This window comes from Electrophorus electricus, chromosome 13, assembly GCF_041902795.1.
Source record: "Electrophorus electricus isolate QZ-2024a chromosome 13, ASM4190279v1, whole genome shotgun sequence".
Classification (NCBI taxonomy): Eukaryota; Metazoa; Chordata; class Actinopteri; order Gymnotiformes; family Gymnotidae; genus Electrophorus; species Electrophorus electricus.
The window spans coordinates 23,252,332-23,276,840 of record NC_137509.1 but is presented as its reverse complement, the minus strand read 5'-3'; the positions used below and the strand labels follow the sequence as shown (position 1 = coordinate 23,276,840).

General features: G+C 35.5%; 22 pseudogenes; all 22 read right to left on the bottom strand.

The window, feature by feature from the left end:
• Positions 1-962: 962 nt before the first annotated feature.
• Positions 963-1,081, bottom strand: LOC145644869 (5S ribosomal RNA; annotated as a pseudogene).
• A 1,012-nt stretch (positions 1,082-2,093) lies between these two features.
• LOC145644746 (5S ribosomal RNA) lies at positions 2,094-2,212 on the bottom strand (annotated as a pseudogene).
• A 1,010-nt stretch (positions 2,213-3,222) lies between these two features.
• Positions 3,223-3,341, bottom strand: LOC145643908 (5S ribosomal RNA; annotated as a pseudogene).
• Positions 3,342-4,133: 792 nt separating this feature from the next.
• Positions 4,134-4,252, bottom strand: LOC145643692 (5S ribosomal RNA; annotated as a pseudogene).
• Positions 4,253-5,046: 794 nt separating this feature from the next.
• Positions 5,047-5,165, bottom strand: LOC145643691 (5S ribosomal RNA; annotated as a pseudogene).
• Positions 5,166-6,175: 1,010 nt separating this feature from the next.
• LOC145644868 (5S ribosomal RNA) lies at positions 6,176-6,294 on the bottom strand (annotated as a pseudogene).
• A 1,012-nt stretch (positions 6,295-7,306) lies between these two features.
• On the bottom strand, positions 7,307-7,425 carry LOC145644745 (5S ribosomal RNA; annotated as a pseudogene).
• Positions 7,426-8,435: 1,010 nt separating this feature from the next.
• On the bottom strand, positions 8,436-8,554 carry LOC145644867 (5S ribosomal RNA; annotated as a pseudogene).
• A 1,012-nt stretch (positions 8,555-9,566) lies between these two features.
• LOC145644744 (5S ribosomal RNA) lies at positions 9,567-9,685 on the bottom strand (annotated as a pseudogene).
• A 1,010-nt stretch (positions 9,686-10,695) lies between these two features.
• LOC145644866 (5S ribosomal RNA) lies at positions 10,696-10,814 on the bottom strand (annotated as a pseudogene).
• Positions 10,815-11,826: 1,012 nt separating this feature from the next.
• Positions 11,827-11,945, bottom strand: LOC145644743 (5S ribosomal RNA; annotated as a pseudogene).
• A 1,010-nt stretch (positions 11,946-12,955) lies between these two features.
• On the bottom strand, positions 12,956-13,074 carry LOC145644865 (5S ribosomal RNA; annotated as a pseudogene).
• Positions 13,075-14,086: 1,012 nt separating this feature from the next.
• On the bottom strand, positions 14,087-14,205 carry LOC145644742 (5S ribosomal RNA; annotated as a pseudogene).
• Positions 14,206-15,215: 1,010 nt separating this feature from the next.
• Positions 15,216-15,334, bottom strand: LOC145644863 (5S ribosomal RNA; annotated as a pseudogene).
• A 1,012-nt stretch (positions 15,335-16,346) lies between these two features.
• On the bottom strand, positions 16,347-16,465 carry LOC145644741 (5S ribosomal RNA; annotated as a pseudogene).
• A 1,010-nt stretch (positions 16,466-17,475) lies between these two features.
• Positions 17,476-17,594, bottom strand: LOC145644862 (5S ribosomal RNA; annotated as a pseudogene).
• A 1,235-nt stretch (positions 17,595-18,829) lies between these two features.
• On the bottom strand, positions 18,830-18,948 carry LOC145649677 (5S ribosomal RNA; annotated as a pseudogene).
• A 791-nt stretch (positions 18,949-19,739) lies between these two features.
• On the bottom strand, positions 19,740-19,858 carry LOC145644248 (5S ribosomal RNA; annotated as a pseudogene).
• A 1,006-nt stretch (positions 19,859-20,864) lies between these two features.
• On the bottom strand, positions 20,865-20,983 carry LOC145644237 (5S ribosomal RNA; annotated as a pseudogene).
• A 794-nt stretch (positions 20,984-21,777) lies between these two features.
• Positions 21,778-21,896, bottom strand: LOC145650546 (5S ribosomal RNA; annotated as a pseudogene).
• A 1,009-nt stretch (positions 21,897-22,905) lies between these two features.
• LOC145648259 (5S ribosomal RNA) lies at positions 22,906-23,024 on the bottom strand (annotated as a pseudogene).
• Positions 23,025-24,032: 1,008 nt separating this feature from the next.
• On the bottom strand, positions 24,033-24,151 carry LOC145648975 (5S ribosomal RNA; annotated as a pseudogene).
• Positions 24,152-24,509: the final 358 nt, after the last annotated feature.

Sequence of the window (24,509 nt, the reverse complement as noted above, 5' to 3'; positions counted from 1 at the left end):
CCAATCTGACAATTTTTTTTATTAATCCCTGCACTTGACATTCTAGAATGTTATCTTGAAAGTAAATTAAATGATGCAATAAAAGCTTACAACATCTGGTATACGGAGTCACTAACAGACAGTTTTTTTATTAATCACTGCACTTCACATTCAAGCATGTCAGTTGGAGAGTAAATTAAAGTGATGCAATAAAAACTTACAGCATCTGCTATTCCCAGGTGCTAGCAGATATTTTGATTTAATTATTCACTGCACTTCAATAATGAACATGATAGCTTGAACATAAATTAAAGGTATGCAATAAAATCTTACAGCACCTGCAATTCCCTGGTACTAAAATATTTCTATTTAATCTGTACACTTCACATACAAGCATGTCAGTTGCAGATTAAATTAAAGTGATGCAACAAAAACTTACAGCATCTGCTATTCCCAGGTGCTAACAGATAGTTTGATTTAATTATTCACTGTACTTCAAATTTGAACATGATAGCTTGAACATAAATTAAAGGGATGCAATAAAATCTTACAGCACCTGCTATTCCCTGGTACTAAAAGATTTCTATTTAATCTGTACACTTCACATACAAGCATGTCAGTTGCAGATTAAATTAAAGTGATGCAACAAAAACTTACAGCATCTGCTATTCCCAGGTGCTAACAGATAGTTTTTTTTAATTAATTACTGCACTTCACATCCTAACATGTCATCTTGAAAGTAAATTAAAGTGATGCAAGAGAAGCTTACAGCATCTCGTAGTCCAAGGTGCTAACAGATAGTTTTTTGATGAATCACTGCACTTCACATTCAGGCATGTGAGTTGGAGAGTAAATGAAAGTGATGCAAAAAAAACTTACAACATCTGCTATTCCCAGGTGCTAACAGATAGTTTTTTTTATTAATCACTGCACTTCACATTTGAGCATGTCAGCTTGAAAGTAAATTAAAGTGATGCAAGAAAAGCTTACAGCACCTGGTATTCCTAGATAGGGTCCCACCTCAGTACTATCCAGTCCCAAACTTGTTTCACTTCCAAGGTCAGATGAGACTGGTCGTTCTCAAGCTGGTGTGGCCGTAAGCCTTAAACACTTACTCTAATTGCCTAATCATAGCAAATATGATCAAAGACCAATCTGACAATTTTTTTTATTAATCCCTGCACTTGACATTCTAGAATGTTATCTTGAAAGTTAATTAAATGATGCAATAAAAGCTTACAACATCTGGTATACGGCGGCACTAACAGACAGTTTTTTTATTAATCACTGCACTTCACATTCAAGCATGTCAGTTGGAGAGTAAATTAAAGTGATGCAATAAAAACATACAGCACATCTGCTATTCCCAGGTGCTAGCAGATAGTTTGATTTAATTATTCACTGCACTTCAAATTTGAACATGATAGCTTGAACATAAATTAAAGGGATGCAATAAAATCTTACAGCACCTGCTATTCCCTGGTACTAAAAGATTTCTATTTAATCTGTACACTTCACATACAAGCATGTCAGTTGCAGATTAAATTAAAGTGATGCAACAAAAACTTACAGCATCTGCTATTCCCAGGTGCTAACAGATAGTTTGATTTAATTATTCACTGTACTTCAAATTTGAACATGATAGCTTGAACATAAATTAAAGGGATGCAATAAAATCTTACAGCACCTGCTATTCCCTGGTACTAAAAGATTTCTATTTAATCTGTACACTTCACATACAAGCATGTCAGTTGCAGATTAAATTAAAGTGATGCAACAAAAACTTACAGCATCTGCTATTCCCAGGTGCTAACAGATAGTTTTTTTTAATTAATCACTGCACTTCACATCCTAACATGTCATCTTGAAAGTAAATTAAAGTGATGCAAGAGAAGCTTACAGCATCTCGTAGTCCAAGGTGCTAACAGATAGTTTTTTGATGAATCACTGCACTTCACATTCAGGCATGTGAGTTGGAGAGTAAATGAAAGTGATGCTAAAAAAACTTACAACATCTGCTATTCCCAGGTGCTAACAGATAGTTTTTTTTATTAATCACTGCACTTCACATTTGAGCATGTCAGCTTGAAAGTAAATTAAAGTGATGCAAGAAAAGCTTACAGCACCTGGTATTCCTAGATAGGGTCCCACCTCAGTACTATCTAGGCCCAAACTTGTTTCGCTTCCAAGGTCAGATGAGACTGGTCGTTCTCAAGCTGGTGTGGCCGTAAGCCTTAAACACTTACTCTAATTGCCTAATCATAGCAAATATGATCAAAGACCAATCTGACAATTTTTTTTATTAATCCCTGCACTTGACATTCTAGAATGTTATCTTGAAAGTAAATTAAATGATTCAATAAAAGCTTACAACATCTGGTATACGGAGGCACTAACAGACAGTTTTTTGATGAATCACTGCACTTCACATACAGGCATGTGAGTTGGAGAGTAAATGAAAGTGATGCAGAAAAAACTTACAGCATCTGCTATTCCCAGGTGCTAACAGATAGTTTGAGTTAATTATTCACTGCACTTCAAATTTGAACATGATAGCTTGAACATAAATTAAAGGGATGCAATAAAATCTTACAGCACCTGCTATTCCCTGGTACTAAAAGATTTCTATTTAATCTGTACACTTCACATACAAGCATGTCAGTTGCAGATTAAATTAAAGTGATGCAACAAAAACTTACAGCATCTGCTATTCCCAGGTGCTAACAGATAGTTTGATTTAATTATTCACTGTACTTCAAATTTGAACATGATAGCTTGAACATAAATTAAAGGGATGCAATAAAATCTTACAGCACCTGCTATTCCCTGGTACTAAAAGATTTCTATTTAATCTGTACACTTCACATACAAGCATGTCAGTTGCAGATTAAATTAAAGTGATGCAACAAAAACTTACAGCATCTGCTATTCCCAGGTGCTAACAGATAGTTTTTTTTAATTAATTACTGCACTTCACATCCTAACATGTCATCTTGAAAGTAAATTAAAGTGATGCAAGAGAAGCTTACAGCATCTCGTAGTCCAAGGTGCTAACAGATAGTTTTTTGATGAATCACTGCACTTCACATTCAGGCATGTGAGTTGGAGAGTAAATGAAAGTGATGCAAAAAAAACTTACAACATCTGCTATTCCCAGGTGCTAACAGATAGTTTTTTTTATTAATCACTGCACTTCACATTTGAGCATGTCAGCTTGAAAGTAAATTAAAGTGATGCAAGAAAAGCTTACAGCACCTGGTGTTCCTAGATAGGGTCCCACCTCAGTACTATCCAGGCCCAAACTTGTTTCGCTTCCAAGGTCAGATGAGACTGGTCGTTCTCAAGCTGGTGTGGCCGTAAGCCTTAAACACTTACTCTAATTGCCTAATCATAGCAAATATGATCAAAGACCAATCTGACAATTTTTTTTATTAATCCCTGCACTTGACATTCTAGAATGTTATCTTGAAAGTAAATTAAATGATGCAATAAAAGCTTACAACATCTGGTATACGGAGTCACTAACAGACAGTTTTTTTATTAATCACTGCACTTCACATTCAAGCATGTCAGTTGGAGAGTAAATTAAAGTGATGCAATAAAAACTTACAGCATCTGCTATTCCCAGGTGCTAGCAGATATTTTGATTTAATTATTCACTGCACTTCAATAATGAACATGATAGCTTGAACATAAATTAAAGGTATGCAATAAAATCTTACAGCACCTGCTATTCCCTGGTACTAAAATATTTCTATTTAATCTGTACACTTCACATACAAGCATGTCAGTTGCAGATTAAATTAAAGTGATGCAACAAAAACTTACAGCATCTGCTATTCCCAGGTGCTAACAGAAATTTTTTTTAATTAATTACTGCACTTCACATCCTAACATGTCATCTTGAAAGTAAATTAAAGTGATGCAAGAGAAGCTTACAGCATCTCGTAGTCCAAGGTGCTAACAGAGAGTTTTTTGATGAATCACTGCACTTCACATTCAGGCATGTGAGTTGGAGAGTAAATGAAAGTGATGCAAAAAAAACTTACAGCATCTGCTATTCCCATGTGCTAACAGATAGTTTTTTTTTATTAATCACTGCACTTCACATTTGAGCATGTCAGCTTGAAAGTAAATTAAAGTGATGCAAGAAAAGCTTACAGCACCTGGTATTCCTAGATAGGGTCCCACCTCAGTACTATCCAGGCCCAAACTTGTTTCGCTTCCAAGGTCAGATGAGACTGGTCGTTCTCAAGCTGGTGTGGCCGTAAGCCTTAAACACTTACTCTAATTGCCTAATCATAGCAAATATGATCAAAGACCAATCTGACAATTTTTTTTATTAATCCCTGCACTTGACATTCTAGAATGTTATCTTGAAAGTTAATTAAATGATGCAATAAAAGCTTACAACATCTGGTATACGGCGGCACTAACAGACAGTTTTTTTATTAATCACTGCACTTCACATTCAAGCATGTCAGTTGGAGAGTAAATTAAAGTGATGCAATAAAAACTTACAGCACATCTGCTATTCCCAGGTGCTAGCAGATAGTTTGATTTAATTATTCACTGCACTTCAAATTTGAACATGATAGCTTGAACATAAATTAAAGGGATGCAATAAAATCTTACAGCACCTGCTATTCCCTGGTACTAAAAGATTTCTATTTAATCTGTACACTTCACATACAAGCATGTCAGTTGCAGATTAAATTAAAGTGATGCAACAAAAACTTACAGCATCTGCTATTCCCAGGTGCTAACAGATAGTTTTTTTTAATTAATTACTGCACTTCACATCCTAACATGTCATCTTGAAAGTAAATTAAAGTGATGCAAGAGAAGCTTACAGCATCTCGTAGTCCAAGGTGCTAACAGATAGTTTTTTGATGAATCACTGCACTTCACATTCAGGCATGTGAGTTGGAGAGTAAATGAAAGTGATGCAAAAAAAACTTACAACATCTGCTATTCCCAGGTGCTAACAGATAGTTTTTTTTATTAATCACTGCACTTCACATTTGAGCATGTCAGCTTGAAAGTAAATTAAAGTGATGCAAGAAAAGCTTACAGCACCTGGTATTCCTAGATAGGGTCCCACCTCAGTACTATCCAGGCCCAAACTTGTTTCGCTTCCAAGGTCAGATGAGACTGGTCGTTCTCAAGCTGGTGTGGCCGTAAGCCTTAAACACTTACTCTAATTGCCTAATCATAGCAAATATGATCAAAGACCAATCTGACAATTTTTTTTATTAATCCCTGCACTTGACATTCTAGAATGTTATCTTGAAAGTAAATTAAATGATGCAATAAAAGCTTACAACATCTGGTATACGGAGGCACTAACAGACAGTTTTTTTATTAATCACTGCACTTCACATTCAAGCATGTCAGTTGGCGAGTAAATTAAAGTGATGCAATAAAAACTTACAGCATCTGCTATTCCCAGGTGCTAGCAGATATTTTGATTTAATTATTCACTGCACTTCAAATTTGAACATGATAGCTTGAACATAAATTAAAGGGATGCAATAAAATCTTACAGCACCTGCTATTCCCTGGTACTAAAAGATTTCTATTTAATCTGTACACTTCACATACAAGCATGTCAGTTGCAGATTAAATTAAAGTGATGCAACAAAAACTTACAGCATCTGCTATTCCCAGGTGCTAACAGATAGTTTGATTTAATTATTCACTGTACTTCAAATTTGAACATGATAGCTTGAACATAAATTAAAGGGATGCAATAAAATCTTACAGCACCTGCTATTCCCTGGTACTAAAAGATTTCTATTTAATCTGTACACTTCACATACAAGCATGTCAGTTGCAGATTAAATTAAAGTGATGCAACAAAAACTTACAGCATCTGCTATTCCCAGGTGCTAACAGATAGTTTTTTTTAATTAATTACTGCACTTCACATCCTAACATGTCATCTTGAAAGTAAATTAAAGTGATGCAAGAGAAGCTTACAGCATCTCGTAGTCCAAGGTGCTAACAGATAGTTTTTTGATGAATCACTGCACTTCACATTCAGGCATGTGAGTTGGAGAGTAAATGAAAGTGATGCAAAAAAAACTTACAACATCTGCTATTCCCAGGTGCTAACAGATAGTTTTTTTTATTAATCACTGCACTTCACATTTGAGCATGTCAGCTTGAAAGTAAATTAAAGTGATGCAAGAAAAGCTTACAGCACCTGGTATTCCTAGATAGGGTCCCACCTCAGTACTATCCAGTCCCAAACTTGTTTCACTTCCAAGGTCAGATGAGACTGGTCGTTCTCAAGCTGGTGTGGCCGTAAGCCTTAAACACTTACTCTAATTGCCTAATCATAGCAAATATGATCAAAGACCAATCTGACAATTTTTTTTATTAATCCCTGCACTTGACATTCTAGAATGTTATCTTGAAAGTTAATTAAATGATGCAATAAAAGCTTACAACATCTGGTATACGGCGGCACTAACAGACAGTTTTTTTATTAATCACTGCACTTCACATTCAAGCATGTCAGTTGGAGAGTAAATTAAAGTGATGCAATAAAAACATACAGCACATCTGCTATTCCCAGGTGATAGCAGATAGTTTGATTTAATTATTCACTGCACTTCAAATTTGAACATGATAGCTTGAACATAAATTAAAGGGATGCAATAAAATCTTACAGCACCTGCTATTCCCTGGTACTAAAAGATTTCTATTTAATCTGTACACTTCACATACAAGCATGTCAGTTGCAGATTAAATTAAAGTGATGCAACAAAAACTTACAGCATCTGCTATTCCCAGGTGCTAACAGATAGTTTGATTTAATTATTCACTGTACTTCAAATTTGAACATGATAGCTTGAACATAAATTAAAGGGATGCAATAAAATCTTACAGCACCTGCTATTCCCTGGTACTAAAAGATTTCTATTTAATCTGTACACTTCACATACAAGCATGTCAGTTGCAGATTAAATTAAAGTGATGCAACAAAAACTTACAGCATCTGCTATTCCCAGGTGCTAACAGATAGTTTTTGTTAATTAATTACTGCACTTCACATCCTAACATGTCATCTTGAAAGTAAATTAAAGTGATGCAAGAGAAGCTTACAGCATCTCGTAGTCCAAGGTGCTAACAGATAGTTTTTTGATGAATCACTGCACTTCACATTCAGGCATGTGTGTTGGAGAGTAAATGAAAGTGATGCTAAAAAAACTTACAACATCTGCTATTCCCAGGTGCTAACAGATAGTTTTTTTTATTAATCACTGCACTTCACATTTGAGCATGTCAGCTTGAAAGTAAATTAAAGTGATGCAAGAAAAGCTTACAGCACCTGGTATTCCTAGATAGGGTCCCACCTCAGTACTATCTAGGCCCAAACTTGTTTCGCTTCCAAGGTCAGATGAGACTGGTCGTTCTCAAGCTGGTGTGGCCGTAAGCCTTAAACACTTACTCTAATTGCCTAATCATAGCAAATATGATCAAAGACCAATCTGACAATTTTTTTTATTAATCCCTGCACTTGACATTCTAGAATGTTATCTTGAAAGTAAATTAAATGATTCAATAAAAGCTTACAACATCTGGTATACGGAGGCACTAACAGACAGTTTTTTGATGAATCACTGCACTTCACATACAGGCATGTGAGTTGGAGAGTAAATGAAAGTGATGCAGAAAAAACTTACAGCATCTGCTATTCCCAGGTGCTAACAGATAGTTTGAGTTAATTATTCACTGCACTTCAAATTTGAACATGATAGCTTGAACATAAATTAAAGGGATGCAATAAAATCTTACAGCACCTGCTATTCCCTGGTACTAAAAGATTTCTATTTAATCTGTACACTTCACATACAAGCATGTCAGTTGCAGATTAAATTAAAGTGATGCAACAAAAACTTACAGCATCTGCTATTCCCAGGTGCTAACAGATAGTTTGATTTAATTATTCACTGTACTTCAAATTTGAACATGATAGCTTGAACATAAATTAAAGGGATGCAATAAAATCTTACAGCACCTGCTATTCCCTGGTACTAAAAGATTTCTATTTAATCTGTACACTTCACATACAAGCATGTCAGTTGCAGATTAAATTAAAGTGATGCAACAAAAACTTACAGCATCTGCTATTCCCAGGTGCTAACAGATAGTTTTTTTTAATTAATTACTGCACTTCACATCCTAACATGTCATCTTGAAAGTAAATTAAAGTGATGCAAGAGAAGCTTACAGCATCTCGTAGTCCAAGGTGCTAACAGATAGTTTTTTGATGAATCACTGCACTTCACATTCAGGCATGTGAGTTGGAGAGTAAATGAAAGTGATGCAAAAAAAACTTACAACATCTGCTATTCCCAGGTGCTAACAGATAGTTTTTTTTATTAATCACTGCACTTCACATTTGAGCATGTCAGCTTGAAAGTAAATTAAAGTGATGCAAGAAAAGCTTACAGCACCTGGTATTCCTAGATAGGGTCCCACCTCAGTACTATCCAGTCCCAAACTTGTTTCACTTCCAAGGTCAGATGAGACTGGTCGTTCTCAAGCTGGTGTGGCCGTAAGCCTTAAACACTTACTCTAATTGCCTAATCATAGCAAATATGATCAAAGACCAATCTGACAATTTTTTTTATTAATCCCTGCACTTGACATTCTAGAATGTTATCTTGAAAGTTAATTAAATGATGCAATAAAAGCTTACAACATCTGGTATACGGCGGCACTAACAGACAGTTTTTTTATTAATCACTGCACTTCACATTCAAGCATGTCAGTTGGAGAGTAAATTAAAGTGATGCAATAAAAACATACAGCACATCTGCTATTCCCAGGTGCTAGCAGATAGTTTGATTTAATTATTCACTGCACTTCAAATTTGAACATGATAGCTTGAACATAAATTAAAGGGATGCAATAAAATCTTACAGCACCTGCTATTCCCTGGTACTAAAAGATTTCTATTTAATCTGTACACTTCACATACAAGCATGTCAGTTGCAGATTAAATTAAAGTGATGCAACAAAAACTTACAGCATCTGCTATTCCCAGGTGCTAACAGATAGTTTGATTTAATTATTCACTGTACTTCAAATTTGAACATGATAGCTTGAACATAAATTAAAGGGATGCAATAAAATCTTACAGCACCTGCTATTCCCTGGTACTAAAAGATTTCTATTTAATCTGTACACTTCACATACAAGCATGTCAGTTGCAGATTAAATTAAAGTGATGCAACAAAAACTTACAGCATCTGCTATTCCCAGGTGCTAACAGATAGTTTTTGTTAATTAATTACTGCACTTCACATCCTAACATGTCATCTTGAAAGTAAATTAAAGTGATGCAAGAGAAGCTTACAGCATCTCGTAGTCCAAGGTGCTAACAGATAGTTTTTTGATGAATCACTGCACTTCACATTCAGGCATGTGAGTTGGAGAGTAAATGAAAGTGATGCTAAAAAAACTTACAACATCTGCTATTCCCAGGTGCTAACAGATAGTTTTTTTTATTAATCACTGCACTTCACATTTGAGCATGTCAGCTTGAAAGTAAATTAAAGTGATGCAAGAAAAGCTTACAGCACCTGGTATTCCTAGATAGGGTCCCACCTCAGTACTATCTAGGCCCAAACTTGTTTCGCTTCCAAGGTCAGATGAGACTGGTCGTTCTCAAGCTGGTGTGGCCGTAAGCCTTAAACACTTACTCTAATTGCCTAATCATAGCAAATATGATCAAAGACCAATCTGACAATTTTTTTTATTAATCCCTGCACTTGACATTCTAGAATGTTATCTTGAAAGTAAATTAAATGATTCAATAAAAGCTTACAACATCTGGTATACGGAGGCACTAACAGACAGTTTTTTGATGAATCACTGCACTTCACATACAGGCATGTGAGTTGGAGAGTAAATGAAAGTGATGCAGAAAAAACTTACAGCATCTGCTATTCCCAGGTGCTAACAGATAGTTTGAGTTAATTATTCACTGCACTTCAAATTTGAACATGATAGCTTGAACATAAATTAAAGGGATGCAATAAAATCTTACAGCACCTGCTATTCCCTGGTACTAAAAGATTTCTATTTAATCTGTACACTTCACATACAAGCATGTCAGTTGCAGATTAAATTAAAGTGATGCAACAAAAACTTACAGCATCTGCTATTCCCAGGTGCTAACAGATAGTTTGATTTAATTATTCACTGTACTTCAAATTTGAACATGATAGCTTGAACATAAATTAAAGGGATGCAATAAAATCTTACAGCACCTGCTATTCCCTGGTACTAAAAGATTTCTATTTAATCTGTACACTTCACATACAAGCATGTCAGTTGCAGATTAAATTAAAGTGATGCAACAAAAACTTACAGCATCTGCTATTCCCAGGTGCTAACAGATAGTTTTTTTTAATTAATTACTGCACTTCACATCCTAACATGTCATCTTGAAAGTAAATTAAAGTGATGCAAGAGAAGCTTACAGCATCTCGTAGTCCAAGGTGCTAACAGATAGTTTTTTGATGAATCACTGCACTTCACATTCAGGCATGTGAGTTGGAGAGTAAATGAAAGTGATGCAAAAAAAACTTACAACATCTGCTATTCCCAGGTGCTAACAGATAGTTTTTTTTATTAATCACTGCACTTCACATTTGAGCATGTCAGCTTGAAAGTAAATTAAAGTGATGCAAGAAAAGCTTACAGCACCTGGTATTCCTAGATAGGGTCCCACCTCAGTACTATCCAGTCCCAAACTTGTTTCACTTCCAAGGTCAGATGAGACTGGTCGTTCTCAAGCTGGTGTGGCCGTAAGCCTTAAACACTTACTCTAATTGCCTAATCATAGCAAATATGATCAAAGACCAATCTGACAATTTTTTTTATTAATCCCTGCACTTGACATTCTAGAATGTTATCTTGAAAGTTAATTAAATGATGCAATAAAAGCTTACAACATCTGGTATACGGCGGCACTAACAGACAGTTTTTTTATTAATCACTGCACTTCACATTCAAGCATGTCAGTTGGAGAGTAAATTAAAGTGATGCAATAAAAACATACAGCACATCTGCTATTCCCAGGTGCTAGCAGATAGTTTGATTTAATTATTCACTGCACTTCAAATTTGAACATGATAGCTTGAACATAAATTAAAGGGATGCAATAAAATCTTACAGCACCTGCTATTCCCTGGTACTAAAAGATTTCTATTTAATCTGTACACTTCACATACAAGCATGTCAGTTGCAGATTAAATTAAAGTGATGCAACAAAAACTTACAGCATCTGCTATTCCCAGGTGCTAACAGATAGTTTGATTTAATTATTCACTGTACTTCAAATTTGAACATGATAGCTTGAACATAAATTAAAGGGATGCAATAAAATCTTACAGCACCTGCTATTCCCTGGTACTAAAAGATTTCTATTTAATCTGTACACTTCACATACAAGCATGTCAGTTGCAGATTAAATTAAAGTGATGCAACAAAAACTTACAGCATCTGCTATTCCCAGGTGCTAACAGATAGTTTTTTTTAATTAATCACTGCACTTCACATCCTAACATGTCATCTTGAAAGTAAATTAAAGTGATGCAAGAGAAGCTTACAGCATCTCGTAGTCCAAGGTGCTAACAGATAGTTTTTTGATGAATCACTGCACTTCACATTCAGGCATGTGAGTTGGAGAGTAAATGAAAGTGATGCTAAAAAAACTTACAACATCTGCTATTCCCAGGTGCTAACAGATAGTTTTTTTTATTAATCACTGCACTTCACATTTGAGCATGTCAGCTTGAAAGTAAATTAAAGTGATGCAAGAAAAGCTTACAGCACCTGGTATTCCTAGATAGGGTCCCACCTCAGTACTATCTAGGCCCAAACTTGTTTCGCTTCCAAGGTCAGATGAGACTGGTCGTTCTCAAGCTGGTGTGGCCGTAAGCCTTAAACACTTACTCTAATTGCCTAATCATAGCAAATATGATCAAAGACCAATCTGACAATTTTTTTTATTAATCCCTGCACTTGACATTCTAGAATGTTATCTTGAAAGTAAATTAAATGATTCAATAAAAGCTTACAACATCTGGTATACGGAGGCACTAACAGACAGTTTTTTGATGAATCACTGCACTTCACATACAGGCATGTGAGTTGGAGAGTAAATGAAAGTGATGCAGAAAAAACTTACAGCATTTGCTATTCCCAGGTGCTAACAGATAGTTTGAGTTAATTATTCACTGCACTTCAAATTTGAACATGATAGCTTGAACATAAATTAAAGGGATGCAATAAAATCTTACAGCACCTGCTATTCCCTGGTACTAAAAGATTTCTATTTAATCTGTACACTTCACATACAAGCATGTCAGTTGCAGATTAAATTAAAGTGATGCAACAAAAACTTACAGCATCTGCTATTCCCAGGTGCTAACAGATAGTTTGATTTAATTATTCACTGTACTTCAAATTTGAACATGATAGCTTGAACATAAATTAAAGGGATGCAATAAAATCTTACAGCACCTGCTATTCCCTGGTACTAAAAGATTTCTATTTAATCTGTACACTTCACATACAAGCATGTCAGTTGCAGATTAAATTAAAGTGATGCAACAAAAACTTACAGCATCTGCTATTCCCAGGTGCTAACAGATAGTTTTTTTTAATTAATTACTGCACTTCACATCCTAACATGTCATCTTGAAAGTAAATTAAAGTGATGCAAGAGAAGCTTACAGCATCTCGTAGTCCAAGGTGCTAACAGATAGTTTTTTGATGAATCACTGCACTTCACATTCAGGCATGTGAGTTGGAGAGTAAATGAAAGTGATGCAAAAAAAACTTACAACATCTGCTATTCCCAGGTGCTAACAGATAGTTTTTTTTATTAATCACTGCACTTCACATTTGAGCATGTCAGCTTGAAAGTAAATTAAAGTGATGCAAGAAAAGCTTACAGCACCTGGTATTCCTAGATAGGGTCCCACCTCAGTACTATCCAGTCCCAAACTTGTTTCACTTCCAAGGTCAGATGAGACTGGTCGTTCTCAAGCTGGTGTGGCCGTAAGCCTTAAACACTTACTCTAATTGCCTAATCATAGCAAATATGATCAAAGACCAATCTGACAATTTTTTTTATTAATCCCTGCACTTGACATTCTAGAATGTTATCTTGAAAGTTAATTAAATGATGCAATAAAAGCTTACAACATCTGGTATACGGCGGCACTAACAGACAGTTTTTTTATTAATCACTGCACTTCACATTCAAGCATGTCAGTTGGAGAGTAAATTAAAGTGATGCAATAAAAACATACAGCACATCTGCTATTCCCAGGTGCTAGCAGATAGTTTGATTTAATTATTCACTGCACTTCAAATTTGAACATGATAGCTTGAACATAAATTAAAGGGATGCAATAAAATCTTACAGCACCTGCTATTCCCTGGTACTAAAAGATTTCTATTTAATCTGTACACTTCACATACAAGCATGTCAGTTGCAGATTAAATTAAAGTGATGCAACAAAAACTTACAGCATCTGCTATTCCCAGGTGCTAACAGATAGTTTGATTTAATTATTCACTGTACTTCAAATTTGAACATGATAGCTTGAACATAAATTAAAGGGATGCAATAAAATCTTACAGCACCTGCTATTCCCTGGTACTAAAAGATTTCTATTTAATCTGTACACTTCACATACAAGCATGTCAGTTGCAGATTAAATTAAAGTGATGCAACAAAAACTTACAGCATCTGCTATTCCCAGGTGCTAACAGATAGTTTTTTTTAATTAATCACTGCACTTCACATCCTAACATGTCATCTTGAAAGTAAATTAAAGTGATGCAAGAGAAGCTTACAGCATCTCGTAGTCCAAGGTGCTAACAGATAGTTTTTTGATGAATCACTGCACTTCACATTCAGGCATGTGAGTTGGAGAGTAAATGAAAGTGATGCTAAAAAAACTTACAACATCTGCTATTCCCAGGTGCTAACAGATAGTTTTTTTTATTAATCACTGCACTTCACATTTGAGCATGTCAGCTTGAAAGTAAATTAAAGTGATGCAAGAAAAGCTTACAGCACCTGGTATTCCTAGATAGGGTCCCACCTCAGTACTATCTAGGCCCAAACTTGTTTCGCTTCCAAGGTCAGATGAGACTGGTCGTTCTCAAGCTGGTGTGGCCGTAAGCCTTAAACACTTACTCTAATTGCCTAATCATAGCAAATATGATCAAAGACCAATCTGACAATTTTTTTTATTAATCCCTGCACTTGACATTCTAGAATGTTATCTTGAAAGTAAATTAAATGATTCAATAAAAGCTTACAACATCTGGTATACGGAGGCACTAACAGACAGTTTTTTGATGAATCACTGCACTTCACATACAGGCATGTGAGTTGGAGAGTAAATGAAAGTGATGCAGAAAAAACTTACAGCATCTGCTATTCCCAGGTGCTAACAGATAGTTTGAGTTAATTATTCACTGCACTTCAAATTTGAACATGATAGCTTGAACATAAATTAAAGGGATGCAATAAAATCTTACAGCACCTGCTATTCCCTGGTACTAAAAGATTTCTATTTAATCTGTACACTTCACATACAAGCATGTCAGTTGCAGATTAAATTAAAGTGATGCAACAAAAACTTACAGCATCTGCTATTCCCAGGTGCTAACAGATAGTTTGATTTAATTATTCACTGTACTTCAAATTTGAACATGATAGCTTGAACATAAATTAAAGGGATGCAATAAAATCTTACAGCACCTGCTATTCCCTGGTACTAAAAGATTTCTATTTAATCTGTACACTTCACATACAAGCATGTCAGTTGCAGATTAAATTAAAGTGATGCAACAAAAACTTACAGCATCTGCTATTCCCAGGTGCTAACAGATAGTTTTTTTTAATTAATTACTGCACTTCACATCCTAACATGTCATCTTGAAAGTAAATTAAAGTGATGCAAGAGAAGCTTACAGCATCTCGTAGTCCAAGGTGCTAACAGATAGTTTTTTGATGAATCACTGCACTTCACATTCAGGCATGTGAGTTGGAGAGTAAATGAAAGTGATGCAAAAAAAACTTACAACATCTGCTATTCCCAGGTGCTAACAGATAGTTTTTTTTATTAATCACTGCACTTCACATTTGAGCATGTCAGCTTGAAAGTAAATTAAAGTGATGCAAGAAAAGCTTACAGCACCTGGTATTCCTAGATAGGGTCCCACCTCAGTACTATCCAGTCCCAAACTTGTTTCACTTCCAAGGTCAGATGAGACTGGTCGTTCTCAAGCTGGTGTGGCCGTAAGCCTTAAACACTTACTCTAATTGCCTAATCATAGCAAATATGATCAAAGACCAATCTGACAATTTTTTTTATTAATCCCTGCACTTGACATTCTAGAATGTTATCTTGAAAGTTAATTAAATGATGCAATAAAAGCTTACAACATCTGGTATACGGCGGCACTAACAGACAGTTTTTTTATTAATCACTGCACTTCACATTCAAGCATGTCAGTTGGAGAGTAAATTAAAGTGATGCAATAAAAACATACAGCACATCTGCTATTCCCAGGTGCTAGCAGATAGTTTGATTTAATTATTCACTGCACTTCAAATTTGAACATGATAGCTTGAACATAAATTAAAGGGATGCAATAAAATCTTACAGCACCTGCTATTCCCTGGTACTAAAAGATTTCTATTTAATCTGTACACTTCACATACAAGCATGTCAGTTGCAGATTAAATTAAAGTGATGCAACAAAAACTTACAGCATCTGCTATTCCCAGGTGCTAACAGATAGTTTGATTTAATTATTCACTGTACTTCAAATTTGAACATGATAGCTTGAACATAAATTAAAGGGATGCAATAAAATCTTACAGCACCTGCTATTCCCTGGTACTAAAAGATTTCTATTTAATCTGTACACTTCACATACAAGCATGTCAGTTGCAGATTAAATTAAAGTGATGCAACAAAAACTTACAGCATCTGCTATTCCCAGGTGCTAACAGATAGTTTTTGTTAATTAATTACTGCACTTCACATCCTAACATGTCATCTTGAAAGTAAATTAAAGTGATGCAAGAGAAGCTTACAGCATCTCGTAGTCCAAGGTGCTAACAGATAGTTTTTTGATGAATCACTGCACTTCACATTCAGGCATGTGAGTTGGAGAGTAAATGAAAGTGATGCTAAAAAAACTTACAACATCTGCTATTCCCAGGTGCTAACAGATAGTTTTTTTTATTAATCACTGCACTTCACATTTGAGCATGTCAGCTTGAAAGTAAATTAAAGTGATGCAAGAAAAGCTTACAGCACCTGGTATTCCTAGATAGGGTCCCACCTCAGTACTATCTAGGCCCAAACTTGTTTCGCTTCCAAGGTCAGATGAGACTGGTCGTTCTCAAGCTGGTGTGGCCGTAAGCCTTAAACACTTACTCTAATTGCCTAATCATAGCAAATATGATCAAAGACCAATCTGACAATTTTTTTTATTAATCCCTGCACTTGACATTCTAGAATGTTATCTTGAAAGTAAATTAAATGATTCAATAAAAGCTTACAACATCTGGTATACGGAGGCACTAACAGACAGTTTTTTGATGAATCACTGCACTTCACATACAGGCATGTGAGTTGGAGAGTAAATGAAAGTGATGCAGAAAAAACTTACAGCATCTGCTATTCCCAGGTGCTAACAGATAGTTTGAGTTAATTATTCACTGCACTTCAAATTTGAACATGATAGCTTGAACATAAATTAAAGGGATGCAATAAAATCTTACAGCACCTGCTATTCCCTGGTACTAAAAGATTTCTATTTAATCTGTACACTTCACATACAAGCATGTCAGTTGCAGATTAAATTAAAGTGATGCAACAAAAACTTACAGCATCTGCTATTCCCAGGTGCTAACAGATAGTTTGATTTAATTATTCACTGTACTTCAAATTTGAACATGATAGCTTGAACATAAATTAAAGGGATGCAATAAAATCTTACAGCACCTGCTATTCCCTGGTACTAAAAGATTTCTATTTAATCTGTACACTTCACATACAAGCATGTCAGTTGCAGATTAAATTAAAGTGATGCAACAAAAACTTACAGCATCTGCTATTCCCAGGTGCTAACAGATAGTTTTTTTTAATTAATTACTGCACTTCACATCCTAACATGTCATCTTGAAAGTAAATTAAAGTGATGCAAGAGAAGCTTACAGCATCTCGTAGTCCAAGGTGCTAACAGATAGTTTTTTGATGAATCACTGCACTTCACATTCAGGCATGTGAGTTGGAGAGTAAATGAAAGTGATGCAAAAAAAACTTACAACATCTGCTATTCCCAGGTGCTAACAGATAGTTTTTTTTATTAATCACTGCACTTCACATTTGAGCATGTCAGCTTGAAAGTAAATTAAAGTGATGCAAGAAAAGCTTACAGCACCTGGTATTCCTAGATAGGGTCCCACCTCAGTACTATCCAGTCCCAAACTTGTTTCACTTCCAAGGTCAGATGAGACTGGTCGTTCTCAAGCTGGTGTGGCCGTAAGCCTTAAACACTTACTCTAATTGCCTAATCATAGCAAATATGATCAAAGACCAATCTGACAATTTTTTTTATTAATCCCTGCACTTGACATTCTAGAATGTTATCTTGAAAGTTAATTAAATGATGCAATAAAAGCTTACAACATCTGGTATACGGCGGCACTAACAGACAGTTTTTTTATTAATCACTGCACTTCACATTCAAGCATGTCAGTTGGAGAGTAAATTAAAGTGATGCAATAAAAACATACAGCACATCTGCTATTCCCAGGTGCTAGCAGATAGTTTGATTTAATTATTCACTGCACTTCAAATTTGAACATGATAGCTTGAACATAAATTAAAGGGATGCAATAAAATCTTACAGCACCTGCTATTCCCTGGTACTAAAAGATTTCTATTTAATCTGTACACTTCACATACAAGCATGTCAGTTGCAGATTAAATTAAAGTGATGCAACAAAAACTTACAGCATCTGCTATTCCCAGGTGCTAACAGATAGTTTGATTTAATTATTCACTGTACTTCAAATTTGAACATGATAGCTTGAACATAAATTAAAGGGATGCAATAAAATCTTACAGCACCTGCTATTCCCTGGTACTAAAAGATTTCTATTTAATCTGTACACTTCACATACAAGCATGTCAGTTGCAGATTAAATTAAAGTGATGCAACAAAAACTTACAGCATCTGCTATTCCCAGGTGCTAACAGATAGTTTTTGTTAATTAATTACTGCACTTCACATCCTAACATGTCATCTTGAAAGTAAATTAAAGTGATGCAAGAGAAGCTTACAGCATCTCGTAGTCCAAGGTGCTAACAGAGAGTTTTTTGATGAATCACTGCACTTCACATTCAGGCATGTGAGTTGGAGAGTAAATGAAAGTGATGCAAAAAAAACTTACAGCATCTGCTATTCCCACGTGCTAACACATAGTTTTTTTTATTAATCACTGCACTTCACATTTGTGCATGTCAGCTTGAAAGTAAATTAAAGTGATGCAAGAGAAGATTACAGCATCTCGTAGTCCAAGGTGCTCACAGATAGTTTTTTGATGAATCTCTGCACTTCACATTCAGGCATGTGAGTTGGAGAGTAAATGAAAGTGTTGCAAAAAAAACTTACAGCATCTGCTATTCCCAGGTGCTAACAGATATTTTTTTTTTTTTTAATCACTGCACTTCACATTTGAGCATGTCAGCTTGAAAGTAAATTAAAGTGATGCAAGAAACGCTTACAGCACCTGGTATTCCTAGGTAGGGTCCCACCTCAGTACTATCCAGGCCCAAACTTGCTTACTTTCCAAGGTCAGATGAGATTGGGTGTTCTCAAGCTGGTGTGGCTGTAAGCTTTAAACACTTACTCAAATTGCCTAATCATAGCAAATATGATCAAAGACCAATCTGAACATTTTTTTATTAATCCCTGCAGTTGACATTCTAGAATGTTATCTTGAATGTAAATTAAATGATGCAATAAAAGCTTACAACATCTGGTATACGGAGGCACTAACAGACAGTTTTTTGATGAATCACTGCACTTCACATACAGGCATGTGAGTTGGAGAGTAAATGAAAGTGATGCAGAAAAAACTTAGAGCATCTGCTATTCCCAGGTGCTAACAGATAGTTTGAGTTAATTATTCACTGCACTTCAAATTTGAACATGATAGCTTGAACATAAATTAAAGGGATGCAATAAAATCTTACATCACCTGCTATTCCCTGGTACTAAAAGATTTCTATTTAATCTGTACACTTCACATACAAGCGTGTCAGTTGCAGATTAAATTAAAGTGATGCAACAAAAACTTACAGCATCTGCTATTCCCAGGTGCTAACAGATAGTTTTTTTTAATTAATCACTGCACTTCACATCCTAGCATGTCATCTTAAAAGTAAATTAAAGTGATGCAAGAGAAGCTTACAGCATCTCGTAGTCCAAGCTGCTAACAGATAGTTTTTTGATGAATCACTGCACTTCACATTCAGGCATGTGAGTTGGAGAGTAAATGAAAGTGATGCAAAAAAAACTTACAGCATCTGCTATTCCCATGTGCTAACAGATAGTTTTTTTTATTAATCACTGCACTTCACATTTGAGCATGTCAGCTTGAAAGTAAATTAAAGTGATGCAAGAAAATCTTACAGCACCTGGTATTCCTAGGTAGTGTCCCACCTCAGTACTATCCAGGCCCAAACTTGCTTAGCTTCCAAGGTCAGATGAGATTGGGCGTTCTCAAGCTGGTGTGGCCGTAAGCCTTAAACACTTACTCAAATTTCCTAATCATAGCAAATATGATCAAAGACCAATCTGACAATTTTTTTTATTAATCCCTGCAGTTGACATTCTAGAATGTTATCTTGAAAGTAAATTAAATGATGCAATAAAAGCTTACAACATCTGGTATACGGAGGCACTAACAGACAGTTTTTTTTTAATCACTGCACTTCGCATTCAAGCATGTCAGTTGGAGAGTAAATTAAAGTGATGCAATAAAAACTTACAGCATGTGCTATTCCCAGGTGCTAGCAGATAGTTTGATTTAATTATTCACTGCACTTCAAATTTGAACATGATAGCTTGAACATAAATTAAAGGGATGCAATACAATCTTACAGCACCTGCTATTCCCTGGTACTAAAAGATTTCTATTTAATCTGTACACTTCACATACAAGCATGTCAGTTGCAGATTAAATTAAAGTGATGCAACAAAAACATCTGCTATTCCCAGGTGCTAACAGATAGTTTTTTTTAATTAATCACTGCACTTCACATCCTAGCATGTCATCTGGAAAGTAAATTAAAGTGATGCAAGAGACTCTTACAGCATCTCGTAGTCCAAGGTGCTAACAGAGAGTTTTTTGATGAATCACTGCACTTCACATTCAGGCATGTGAGTTGGAGAGTAAATGAAAGTGATGCAAAAAAAACTTACAGCATCTGCTATTCCCACGTGCTAACACATAGTTTTTTTTATTAATCACTGCACTTCACATTTGTGCATGTCAGCTTGAAAGTAAATTAAAGTGATGCAAGAGAAGATTACAGCATCTCGTAGTCCAAGGTGCTCACAGATAGTTTTTTGATGAATCTCTGCACTTCACATTCAGGCATGTGAGTTGGAGAGTAAATGAAAGTGATGCAAAAAAAACTTACAGCATCTGCTATTCCCAGGTGCTAACAGATATTTTTTTTTTTTTAATCACTGCACTTCACATTTGAGCATGTCAGCTTGAAAGTAAATTAAAGTGATGCAAGAAAATCTTACAGCACCTGGTATTCCTAGGTAGTGTCCCACCTCAGTACTATCCAGGCCCAAACTTGCTTAGCTTCCAAGGTCAGATGAGATTGGGCGTTCTCAAGCTGGTGTGGCCGTAAGCCTTAAACACTTACTCAAATTTCCTAATCATAGCAAATATGATCAAAGACCAATCTGACAATTTTTTTTATTAATCCCTGCAGTTGACATTCTAGAATGTTATCTTGAAAGTAAATTAAATGATGCAATAAAAGCTTACAACATCTGGTATACGGAGGCACTAACAGACAGTTTTTTTTTAATCACTGCACTTCGCATTCAAGCATGTCAGTTGGAGAGTAAATTAAAGTGATGCAATAAAAACTTACAGCATGTGCTATTCCCAGGTGCTAGCAGATAGTTTGATTTAATTATTCACTGCACTTCAAATTTTAACATGATAGCTTGAACATAAATTAAAGGGATGCAATACAATCTTACAGCACCTGCTATTCCCTGGTACTAAAAGATTTCTATTTAATCTGTACACTTCACATACAAGCATGTCAGTTGCAGATTAAATTAAAGTGATGCAACAAAAACTTACAGCATCTGCTATTCCCAGGTGCTAACAGATAGTTTTTTTTAATTAATCACTGCACTTCACATCCTAGCATGTCATCTTAAAAGTAAATTAAAGTGATGCAAGAGAAGCTTACAGCATCTCGTAGTCCAAGCTGCTAACAGATAGTTTTTTGATGAATCACTGCACTTCACATTCAGGCATGTGAGTTGGAGAGTAAATGAAAGTGATGCAAAAAAAAACTTACAGCATCTGCTATTCCCAGGTGCTAACAGATATATATATTTTTTTTAATCACTGCACTTCACATTTGAGCATGTCAGCTTAAAAGTAAATTAAAGTGATGCAAGAAAATCTTACAGCACCTGGTATTCCTAGGTAGGGTCCCACCTCAGTACTATCCAGTCCCAAACTTGCTTAGCTTCCAAGGTCAGATGAGATTGGGCGTTCTCAAGCTGGTGTGGCCGTAAGCCTTAAAGACTTAATCAAATTTCCTAATCATAGCAAATATGATCAAAGACCAATCTGACAATTTTTTTTATTAATCCCTGCAGTTGACATTCTAGAATGTTATCTTGAAAGTAAATTAAATGATGCAATAAAAGCTTACAACATCTGGTATACGGAGGCGCTAACAGACAGTTTTTTTTTAATCACTGCACTTCGCATTCAAGCATGTCAGTTGGAGAGTAAATTAAAGTGATGCAATAAAAACTTACAGCATCTGCTATTCCCAGGTGCTAGCAGATAGTTTGATTTAATTATTCACTGCACTTCAAATTTGAACATGATAGCTTGAACATAAATTAAAGGGATGCAATAAAATCTTACAGCACCTGCTATTCCCTGGTACTAAAAGATTTCTATTTAATCTGTACACTTCACATACAAGCATGTCAGTTGCAGATTAAATTAAAGTGATGCAACAAAAACATCTGCTATTCCCAGGTGCTAACAGATAGTTTTTTTTAATTAATCACTGCACTTCACATCCTAGCATGTCATCTTGAAAGTAAATTAAAGTGATGCAAGAGAAGCTTACAGCATCTCGTAGTCCAAGGTGCTAACAGAGAGTTTTTTGATGAATCACTGCACTTCACATTCAGGCATGTGAGTTGGAGAGTAAATGAAAGTGATGCAAAAAAAACTTACAGCATCTGCTATTCCCACGTGCTAACACATAGTTTTTTTTTATTAATCACTGCACTTCACATTTGTGCATGTCAGCTTGAAAGTAAATTAAAGTGATGCAAGAAAAGATTACAGCATCCCGTAGTCCAAGGTGCTCACAGATAGTTTTTTGATGAATCTCTGCACTTCACATTCAGGCATGTGAGTTGGAGAGTAAATGAAAGTGTTGCAAAAAAAACTTACAGCATCTGCTATTCCCAGGTGCTAACAGATATATATATATTTTTTTAATCACTGCACTTCACATTTGAGCATGTCATCTTAAAAGTAAATTAAAGTGATGCAAGAAAATCTTACAGCACCTGGTATTCCTAGGTAGGGTCCCACCTCAGTACTATCCAGGCCCAAACTTGCTTAGCTTCCAAGGTCAGATGAGATTGGGCGTTCTCAAGCTGGTGTGGCCGTAAGCCTTAAAGACTTACTCAAATTTCCTAATCATAGCAAATATGATCAAAGACCAATCTGACAATTTTTTTTATTAATCCCTGCAGTTGACATTCTAGAATGTTATCTTGAAAGTAAATTAAATGATGCAATAAAAGCTTACAACATCTGGTATACGGAGGCACTAACAGACAGTTTTTTTTTAATCACTGCACTTCACATTCAAGCATGTCAGTTGGAGAGTAAATTAAAGTGATGCAATAAAAACTTACAGCATCTGCTATTCCCAGGTGCTAGCAGATAGTTTGATTTAATTATTCACTGCACTTCAAATTTGAACATGATAGCTTGAACATAAATTAAAGGGATGCAATAAAATCTTACAGCACCTGCTATTCCCTGGTACTAAAAGATTTCTATTTAATCTGTACACTTCACATACAAGCATGTCAGTTGCAGATTAAATTAAAGTGATGCAACAAAAACATCTGCTATTCCCAGGTGCTAACAGATAGTTTTTTTTAATTAATCACTGCACTTCACATCCTAGCATGTCATCTTGAAAGTAAATTAAAGTGATGCAAGAGAAGCTTACAGCATCTCGTAGTCCAAGGTGCTAACAGAGAGTTTTTTGATGAATCACTGCACTTCACATTCAGGCATGTGAGTTGGAGAGTAAATGAAAGTGATGCAAAAAAAACTTACAGCATCTGCTATTCCCATGTGCTAACAGATAGTTTTTTTTATTAATCACTGCACTTCACATTTGTGCATGTCAGCTTGAAAGTAAATTAAAGTGATGCAAGAGAAGATTACAGCATCTCGTAGTCCAAGGTGCTCACAGATAGTTTTTTGATGAATCTCTGCACTTCACATTCAGGCATGTGAGTTGGAGAGTAAATGAAAGTGTTGCAAAAAAAACTTACAGCATCTGCTATTCCCAGGTGCTAACAGATATTTTTTTTTTTTTTTAATCACTGCACTTCACATTTGAGCATGTCAGCTTGAAAGTAAATTAAAGTGTTGCAAGAAAAGCTTACAGCACCTGGTATTCCTAGGTAGGGTCCCACCTCAGTACTATCCAGGCCCAAACTTGCTTACTTTCCAAGGTCAGATGAGATTGGGTGTTCTCAAGCTGGTGTGGCTGTAAGCTTTAAACACTTACTCAAATTGCCTAATCATAGCAAATATGATCAAAGACCAATCTGAACATTTTTTTTATTAATCCCTGCAGTTGACATTCTAGAATGTTATCTTGAATGTAAATTAAATGATGCAATAAAAGCTTACAACATCAGGTATACGGAGGCACTAACAGACAGTTTTTTGATGAATCACTGCACTTCACATTCAGGCATGTGAGTTGGAGAGTAAATGAAAGTGATGCAGAAAAAACTTACAGCATCTGCTATTCCCAGGTGCTAACAGATAGTTTGAGTTAATTATTCACTGCACTTCAAATTTGAACATGATAGCTTGAACATAAATTAAAGGGATGCAATAAAATCTT